The following is a 9939-nucleotide window of genomic DNA, read 5'->3' on the forward strand; positions in this document are numbered from 1 at the left end:
TGTGTGTGTGTGTGTGTGTGTGTGTGTGTGTGTGTGTGTGTGTGTGTTTAAGTGTTTTGGATTGACTTTAAAGGTTTATTTTAATCTTGACCCTCAACATATCTGGGGAAGATTCCATCTGCTTTTACCCTTTTTCAAAATTCAGTCTCTTTCTCTCTCTCTCTCTCACTTTCTCTCTCTCTCTCTCTCTCAGGCTTAAAATACCACTGTGGGAGATTTACTGCTTTGGCCTCAAAACTCTATTTCCAAGAGTTTATCATGTGGTCTTATCTTTTCAGAGTTCTCGTGTCATCTTCATCTGTAAAACATGGATATGTGAGTTGAACTTCACCAATCTCTGAAATTCTAGTCTGTAGCTGCCTAATTAAAACAAAAATGCCATGGGAAGAGACAGACAAAGTTGTCATTTCTCTAATTCCTTTCAAACCAAAAAGGCCTTATAAAAGCATTCTCTAAGTGGATCACATGAAATGTCCCTGAGCAGAATGGAACCCCATGAAATGAGAGATAATTGCTACAAAACAATAAACTCAAATTACTTAGACTTTTGACGTTTTGCCTTTAATTGTACTTAAGCATACATTTCAGATAACTCCACAAGTCAGTTTTCTGGCAGAGAATTTTCTCCCCCTCTTCTTCCAGTATAACCTTGTCTGATACTGAGATAGCCTGATAGAGGAATTTAGAAAATGGTACCAAATGGTTTGGTGACTTAGCTCAGTGGTAGAGCATTTGCCTAGCAAGAGAGAGGTTCGGGATTCATTCCTCAACTCTAGAAGAGAGAGAGAATGAATCAAGAAAGAGAGCATCCCTGGTACGCAGGATAACTTCTCTGACTTCCACAGACTCGTACACACACGTAGTGCACATACATACACTCACACAGACAAAATAAATACTATAAAACAATGGTTTAGAACAGTAGTAAATAAATAGCAACACTTACAGCTACTGCAAGGAATACAAGTAATGCCTGAAGAGGGGTGAAAATCTGGTTTCCAATATTCTCAGTGTTCAATTTTCTTTTTTTCAAGACAAGGTTTCTCTATGTAGCCTTGACTGTCCTGGACTTGCTTTGTAGACCAGGCTGGCCTCGAACTCACAGAGATCCACCTGCCTTTGCTTCCTGAGTGCTGGGATTACAGTTGTGTGCCACCGTGCCCAGCTCTAGTGTCTTTTTCTTGAGAAAGATTTGTTAGGTGGGCTGTGCTGACTCATACCTTTAATACCAGCGCTTGGGAGGCAGAGGCAGGTGGATCTGTGAGTTCAAGGACAGCTTGATTTACAGCCTGAGTAACAGGACAGCCAGGGCTGCACAGAGAAACCCAGTGGAGGGGGGGGGATACCCACAATGTTTATTTAGTTTTAGGTTTGAGTGTGTGCCTGATAAGTTTATGTGCATGATGTTCACACAGGTGACCCCAGAGGCCAGAGGGTGTCAGATCCCCTGGAAATTGAGTTACAGACTCAATTTAACTCAATACTAACTGCCGAGCCATCTCTCTAGCCTATTGTGGACATCTTTATAAAGGAAACTATGTTAAAAGTTGACACAAAAATCCCATCAAGTGAAAATCCCTCAAAAATTTCTTTGGTCAGTATTAGATTGGAATGGATGTGCTCCAGAAAGCAAAGCATTCAAATATGTGGACACCTCTCTGCAGAAACACTGTGATCTTCAGGAGTGTTGCACAACACAAGAGCAACACACTACTAAGAAAAGCCACCTTAGGAAAGAAGGTATCTGGTCTGCAGCAGGAAAAAAAAATGTTTATGGAAACATTTATAGGTCTAGTCTACCATTGAAAACAAAATCTGGGGGTCATCATGGAGAAAGAGACAGAATGAGCTGGGGGATGGGAAGCAGTCCTGTGAAATGCTGCCTCCAGGATATATTATATAATATATATGTATATATTATATAATATATAATCATGAATACAGCAAGTAAGCCCAGTAACCTTCAGGAAACCAGCACAAAAAGAAGACATTGGGCTGAAGAGACGGTTCAGCAGTTAAGAGCACACTGCCTTCTCTTGAAGAGGTCCTGGGTTTGGTTCTCAGCACCCACAAGGCAGACCACAACCCTCTGTAACTCCAGTTTCAGAAGATCTGATGCCTTTTTCTGGCCTCCCTGGGCACCAGGCACATACATGATGCACACACACACACCTACAGGCAAAACACCTATGCAGAGAAAATAAAATGTAATTTTAGAAGTTTTGAAAATAAATAAAATTAGGACAGGGACTAGTTTAGAAGAAGGAAGGAGTCTGTAGAAACGGGACAGGGAACAAGAGAGGGTAAATATGATCCCAGGACATTGTATGCATGTATGAAGTTGTTGAAAATAAAATTTAAAAACAAAGAAAGCAAGTGAAGGGTCCTGGAAAAGAATGAAAATGAAAGAGTTCTGAAGAGCGAAATATGGCTTGTTGATGACTAGAACTTGATTACCAGGCAAAAACAGCTCCTTTGTCTTTCTGTCAGGAAGACTGTAGACCCCATTCAGAAAATTATACAAATTATGACAAATCTAGGGGAAACGTAGTTCATAAGGAATATGCTGTTAATGAAGTTGTGGCAAGTATGGGAGAGTATTTTAACACACTGCTTGATACTCAGACATGCCATACATATATATAATTGTATCTAAATATGGGTGACAAATATATACAGCATACAGATCGTCCATACTGATAGTCCATGTCCTGGGCATAGACCACATCTACCAAAATTATTTGTAAACATTGGAGCAATGTCGGCCTATAGACCTCTGAATGAGAAGAACTTTCCTTTTTCACTGAAATCCTCACAATTTCCTAAAGTAACTGGAAAAGAATTCTGGGACGTTTCTCAATACAGAGAGATTCTGACATGGCTTCTCTTCATTAGCCCTAGAAAGCTGTGCGAAGGGACTCACTTTGTGCTTGAATTTCTGACACATATTTTCGGTCTTGGTCCTCTTCTACCATGATATTATTTTGAAAGTGTTGATGTATAACCAAATTGGTGTTTGTTATCTTATATATTTTAACAGAGAAAAAAAAAGGAATTGGAGCTTTTTGTCTTACTGTTTAATTTTAAAATTGTTATCTATATAGTTAGTGATGAATGACCTTGACATATGCTGTAGAGTGTCTTACTGACTAGTTGACAGTGATATTTTTAAGGGATCATAATCCTATTTTATGACACCATGCACACTTTAATGCGTTAATGCCATGTGATGAAATGTTCCAATTCTTACTCCCAGATGCTCAATTTAATGTGAAAACTAGACATATGCATCTATTTGATCTCCTTTTCGGAATGAAATAAGGAAACTATTCCTTTTTAGTCACCTATATTGTTCTTTTGCTGTTTCTTTTCTTCATTCACACTGTTGAATAAGATCTTGGCTTTTGTCGACTTGGTTGTGGCTAACCCATATTTTGGCATGCCAGAAGAAATACATTGTGTCATTACAGATTTCTGGGAACAATCACTATTTTAGTAACTGTTTTTCCTGTCTTTAATAAATGTTTTCTTTAGAACTGAAATGGAGAAAAAGACTGTCAAATATCAAATATATCCACCAGAATTGAAGACATTCCCCGGTCATAAAAGCTGAGGAAGTTCATCATCACTGGAGCTTCCCTACCCACCCTCCAAGATCTAAAGTGAGTTCTTAAGAAATGAAAAGGGGCTGGAGAGATGGCTCGGTGGTTAAGAGCACTGTCTGCTCTTCCTCAAATGGACCCGGGTTCAATTCCCAGCACCCACATGGCAGCTCACAACTGTTTGTAACTCCAATTCTAAAGGATTTGAAATCCTCACGCCAATGCACATAAAATAAAAAAATAAATTATTAAAAAAAGTTTTAAAAACAAGAAAGGAATTAAACAATAACTTGAAGTCTCAGTAAACTGAGAAAAAAAAAAAAAGCTAGGCATGACAGCACATACTTTTAATTCCACACCTCCAGAGGAAGTGTTTGAGGTCAGTCAGGTGTATATATTGTGAGTTCCAGGCCAGTCAGGGCTACATAATGAGACTGCCCTGAAAATTAAAGAAACCAAAACTTAAGCAAATAAACAAAATAAAACACATATAGAAAACAAAGAGCAAAATGGAGAACGTTGGTATTTTTTTCCTAATCAGAAATTAATGTAGAAAGAAATGGATTACACTCTCCAATCAAAAGGAGCAATTAAGAGAATAGATTAAATAATATAATCAAACTATTAATATAGACTGCTTATAATAGTTCCAGTTTAGATCCAAAGGCACAAAGAGCTTAAAAATGGACAGTTGCAAAGGTAAAAAACGTGGATGCAAAAATCCTCAACAATTAACACAACAAAGTGAATTTCTCAGTATATTAAGGAATCATTCACAATGAACAAGTGGGGTTTATCCCAGGCATGCAGAAATGATTCAAATTATGCAAATCTATGAAAATGACTATATTAAAAAAAGGAGAACTAAAATATATGACCACTTCAATAGATGCAGAAAAAGTCATTTGTCCAAGTTCAACAACCTTTCTTTATAAAATTCTCAACAAGTTAGGTATAAAAATATACCGTGGAGGCCACAGAAGAAGACAAAGCAGCTACTCCTGATGAGACCTAATTGACTAGGATCAGAAGGAAGGAAAAGAAGTCCTCCCCTATCAGTGGACTTGGGGAGGGGCATGCATGCAGAGGGTGAAGGAAAGGAGGGATTGGGACGGGTAAAGGGAGGGAACCACGGTGGGGGATACAAAGTGAATAAAGTGTAATTAATAAAGAAAAAAAAAAGAAAAAATATACCGTGGAGGCTGGGCAGATGGCTCAGAAGTTAAGAGCATTGGTTGTTCTTCCAGAGGTCCTGAGTTCAATTCTCAGCAAACACATGCTGGTTCATCACTATATATTATGAGATCTGGTGTCCTATTTTGGAATGCAGACAGAACACTGTATACATAATAAATGAATAATCTTTAATATGCATATACACACATATGTATGACACAGTATAGACCTTGGATGACAAAACCACTAATGGCACTATATAATATACATTAGGGAAAAGCTGAGATGATAAAGGACAGTATTGAGAGTGGTGGCACAAGCTTTTAATCCCAGCACTGTGCAGGCAGAAGTAGGTGGATCGCTGGAGGTTCGAGATCAGCCTTGTATAAAAAGTAAGTACAGGACAGCCAGGGTTACACACACACACACACACACAAAAAAAAAAAACCCTGTCTTGAAAAAACAAACCAGAGCTGGACTTGGTGGCACATGCCTGTAATCCCAGCACTCAGTGGGGCAGAGGCAGGTGGATATCTGTGAGTTCAGGGCCAACCTGGTCTACAAAGCTAGTCTGGACAGCCAAGTCTACACAGCGAAACCCTATCTTGAAAAATCAAAAAAAAAAAAAAAAAAAGAAAGAAAGAAAGAAAATACCAAACCAGGATGATCTTTTTCCATCCATTTGCCTGAAAATTACATGATGTCTTTGTTTTTAATAGCTGAGTAACACATCGCTGTGTAAATGTAGCACATTTTCTTTATCAATTCTTCATTTGTGGGACATCTATATTGTTTCTGGCTATTGTGGGTCCCCTAACAGTGGGAGTAGGAGCTGTCTCAGACTCTGTTGCCTGCGTTTTGATCCCTTTTCCCTGGCTGGGCTGCCTTGTCAGGCCTCTGTAGGAGAAGATGTACTTAGTCCTGGTGTGACTTGAGGTGTGGGTTGGTACCCCTTGGGGGCCTCCTCTTCTCTAAGAAGGAAAGAGGAAGTAGGGGGAGGAGGACATGAAGGTGGGACTAAGAGGAGAGTAGGGAGGGGGCTGGGATCAGGCTGTAGAGTGATTAAATAAATAAAGGAAGAAAAATAATATTTTTAAAAAAGAAAACAAAACCCAAACCAATCAAAAAGAAAAAGACAGAAAGAACAGGTTTTATCACTTCCATTCAACATAGTATAGAAAGTACTGCCTAAAGCAATTTCACAAGGAAAAAGAAAAAAAAAAAAAACAAAACAAAGCACAGCCAAGTAGGAAAGAATAAGCTAAATTTTCCTTGTTTCCAGATACATTATCTTATAATGTTTCAGAAAACTTTACTCAACCAAATACCATCAGAGCTGATAAATACAGTAAAATTGCAGGACACAAAATCAATATGCAAAAATCAGTAATAAATCTACAACTGACAGGAAATATCTGTGAAGGATTTCACAGAATCAATCTCATTTACAGTAGTGAAAAGACTTTTTAATAAATTTAACCAGGGCCTGGAGAGATGGCTCAGAGATTAAGAGCACTCTATGCTCTTCCAAAGGTCCTGAGTTCAATTCCCAGCAACCACATGGTGGTTCACAACCATCTGTAATGAGATCTAGTGTTCTCTTCTGGCATACAGGTGTACATGCAAACAGAACATTGTATACATAATAAATAAATAAATAAATAAATAAATATTTTAAAAAGAAGAAATAAATTTAACCAAAGACATGTATATCTATACATTGAAAATTATAAAGCCAGGTAGTGGTAGCTCACACCTTTAATCTCAGCACTTGGGAGGCAGAGGCAGGCAGAGCTTTGAGTTTGAGGCCAGCCTGGTCTATAGAGTGAATCCATGACAGCCAGGGCTACACAGAGAAACCTTGTCTCAAAAAGAAGAAGCAGACAAAAAAGGAGAAGGAGGAGGAGGAGAAGGAGGAGAAGAAGAAGGAGGAGGAGGAGAGGAAGAAGAAGAAAAAGACACTAAATTGGGTGGATTGAGAAAGAGGGGATGGATCTGAGAGAAATGAGTGAAAACGGTAAATGTATTTACATATGATTATCTTGATAAGACCCAGTTAATTGCAGAGAGAACTATTTCTTGGACAGGGCATCTTGGAAGGTACAAAACAGAAAAAAAAAAAAAGCTAAGAATAGGCATGCACATCACTCTCTGCTTTGTGATTTGTGAATGTGATATAGACACCCGCCTCAACCTCCTCCCTTCTTGACTTCCCCACCATGATGGACTGTGCCTTAAACTGTAAAGTAAAATCAAGCTGTTCTCCCTTACATTGCTTTCATCGAAGTATTTTATCAGAGTGACAGGAAAAGAAACTAAGGCACTAATCAGGAAAATGCAAAGTGAAACCACAGTAAGACCGTAGTGAGGGCTAGAATGATTACAGAAAAGACAAAAGCTAACTGTTGGCCAACATGTGAGACAAAGAAAGCCTTTGCATACTCTAAGAATGTAAATCACAAAATCCATTACGTAAAACAGTATGGAAATTATTTTAAAGATTAAACACAGAAATGCTGTGTGGTCAGTATATGCATAGTAAAAGAAAATGGGGTTTGCTGGGTATCATGGGGCACACTTTTAATGTCAGCATTCAGGAGGCAGAGGCAGGTGCATTTCTTTGAGTTTGAGGCCACCTGATCAACAGAGCTATGTCTAAGTCAGCCAAAAGAAAGAAATCCTGTCTTAAGAAAGAAAGAAAAGAAAAATTGAAAGAGCAGAGCCTGGTGGCACACGCCTGTAATCCCAGCACTCTGGGAGGCAAAAGCAGGTAGACCTCTGTGAGTTTGAGGCCAGCCTGGTCTACAAATTGAGTCCAGGACAGCCAATGCTACACAGAGAAACCCTATCGTGAAAAAAACAAAACCAAAAAAAAGGAAGGAAAAAAGGAAGGAAGGAAAGAGGGTAGAGTTTGTAATGGAATACTGTTCAACCAAAATAAAGAAGAAAATTGTGTCGTTTGATATTGTAAGAACTTAGAAGACATTATATTAAGTAAAATAAACTACACAGAAAGACAAATGTCACATCATTTCATTAACAAAGTTGATATCACAGAACTAAAGTAGAATAGTGTTTATCAAGTGCTTACGGGCAAGGTGAGGAATTGTTGGTCAAAGGTAGAATATTTCAGTTAGGTAGCAGGCACAAGTTGAATATTGAAAAACATAGTTGACTGAGTTGCTGTGGCATCCCCTGCTTGTCGCCATGGCTGCTTACAAGCTGGTGCTGATCCGGCATGGCAAGAGTGCCTGGAACCTGGAGAACCGCTGCAGCAGCTGGTACAACGCCGACCTGACTTGATGGGCCACAAGGAAGCGAAGCCCGCTGGCAGGCGTTGCGAGATGCTGGCCGTGGATTTGACATCTGCTTCGCCTTCATGCAGAAGAGAGCAATATGGACCCTCTGGACAGTCCTCAATGCTGTTGACCAGATGTGGCTTGCCAGTGGTCAGGACCTGGTGCCTCTATGACCAACAGTATTGGGCTCTAACAGGTCTCAATAAAACAGAAACTGGTGAGGGGCAGGTAAAGACCTGGAGGTGATCTTAGATGTCTTACCACCTCCGGTGCAACCAATCATCCCTTTTACAGTAACTTCAGTAAGGATCTCAGGTGCACAGACCTTCCTGAGGACCAGCTGTCCTCCTGTCTGTGAGAGCCTGAAGAACACTATTGCCAGAGTACTGGCCTTCTGGAATAAAGAAATTGCGCTCCCCCCACCCCCAGATCAAGGAGGAGAAAAGGATCTTGATTGCCCCCCCTGCACCCACTCCCTTCACAGAATCTAGTCAGATTAACACCTCTAGGGGTGCAGGTTCGTGGTCCACAAAAGGACAGCTCCTTTTGCGAGGATTGTTGAGAGGTAGTAACTAGAGTCCTTTGTTCACTAAGGATCTGCTTAGGAAGAGATTGGGGAGGAACCATGCTGTGATATGACCACTGAGGAAAAGCTGTGGACCCCGTTTTGTCCCTGGAGCCTGTCCTGCACTCTTCTGCAGTTAGGTAACTGGGGCCTGTAGTCATTCCAGTGGAGGGTGAAAGTAACTTCCATGGAGATTTAAAAGATACTACTTCCTCTCCGATCTTTAGTTTTACTTTCACTTAAAAAAAAAGGTATGTGTGTGTGGGTGTGTGGATGTGGGGGGGTGTCTTTATCAGCACACAAAAGCCCCTCTGAGGTTTCTAGTGGAGGCTGAAACAGTCACTAGGAAATAAGCTGTTCCTCATATCAAGTGGGATAATCTCCTTGTCCTCAAGGGGCAGGAGTACCACTTGCTGTGTTCAGATCTTGTTTCCTTGTTTTGTAGAGGTGAAGGGTCCCTTGATCACGTCCAAGTTTTCATCTTTGACTGAATCATGTTTCAGCTGCTTGACCCTCCCATGTGGGCTCAGAACTAAATCTCTTTCCAGATCAGTATAATATAAAGGAGTTATATGCAACAAAAAAATAAAAGAAAGAAAAACGTAGTGACTGTGGTTAATGAGATACTGTGTTCTTCAATAATGCTTCAAGTAGATTCAAGAGCTTGTGTGTGTGTGTGTATGTGTGTGTGTGTGTGTGTGTGTGTGTGTGTGTGTGTGTGTGGTTTTTTTGAGAAAGGGTTTCTCTTATAACAAGCCTGGTTATCCTGGACTCACTCTGTAGATCGAGATGGCCTTGAACTCATAAGAGTTTTCAATACAAACATTATAATTGCATTAATGAGTTTGACTTAACAGTTCCACTATTAATAGGGTTTTTGTTAATTTATTTTTATGTGTGTGGGTGTTTTTTGCCTAAACATTTGCTGTGAATGATGCCTATGGAGGCTTTGAGAACCAAAGTTACATTTTACTTCCTGAAAAGCTGGAGGTGGGACTGGAGAGGGCTCAGAGGTTAAGACCTCTTCTAGAGGTCCTGAGTTCAATTCCCAGCAACCACATGGTGGCTCACAACCATCTACAGTGAGATCTGGTGCCGTCTTCTGGTGTGTAGGTGTACATGCAGACAAAACATTGTATATATAATCAATAAATAAAATCTTTAAAAAATAATCAAATAAAAATGTTGCAAACGTTGAATATAAATCTTTGTATTCAGCTTCCATTTTGTTTCCAAGGTGAAATTAAGTTCAAATTTTTAAACTTTTCAATTCTGCTTCCTAGAAGTGGTTGTTCAT

At 39.7% G+C, this 9939-nt stretch overlaps 1 pseudogene; it reads left to right on the forward strand.

Moving 5' to 3' along the window:
• Positions 1-7985: 7985 nt before the first annotated feature.
• LOC129665416 (phosphoglycerate mutase 1-like) lies at positions 7986-8653 on the forward strand (annotated as a pseudogene).
• Positions 8654-9939: the final 1286 nt, after the last annotated feature.

The sequence above is a fragment of the Psammomys obesus genome, unplaced genomic scaffold (assembly GCF_907164565.1).
Source record: "Psammomys obesus unplaced genomic scaffold, mPsaObe1.curated_primary_1811, whole genome shotgun sequence".
NCBI lineage: Eukaryota > Metazoa > Chordata > Mammalia > Rodentia > Muridae > Psammomys > Psammomys obesus.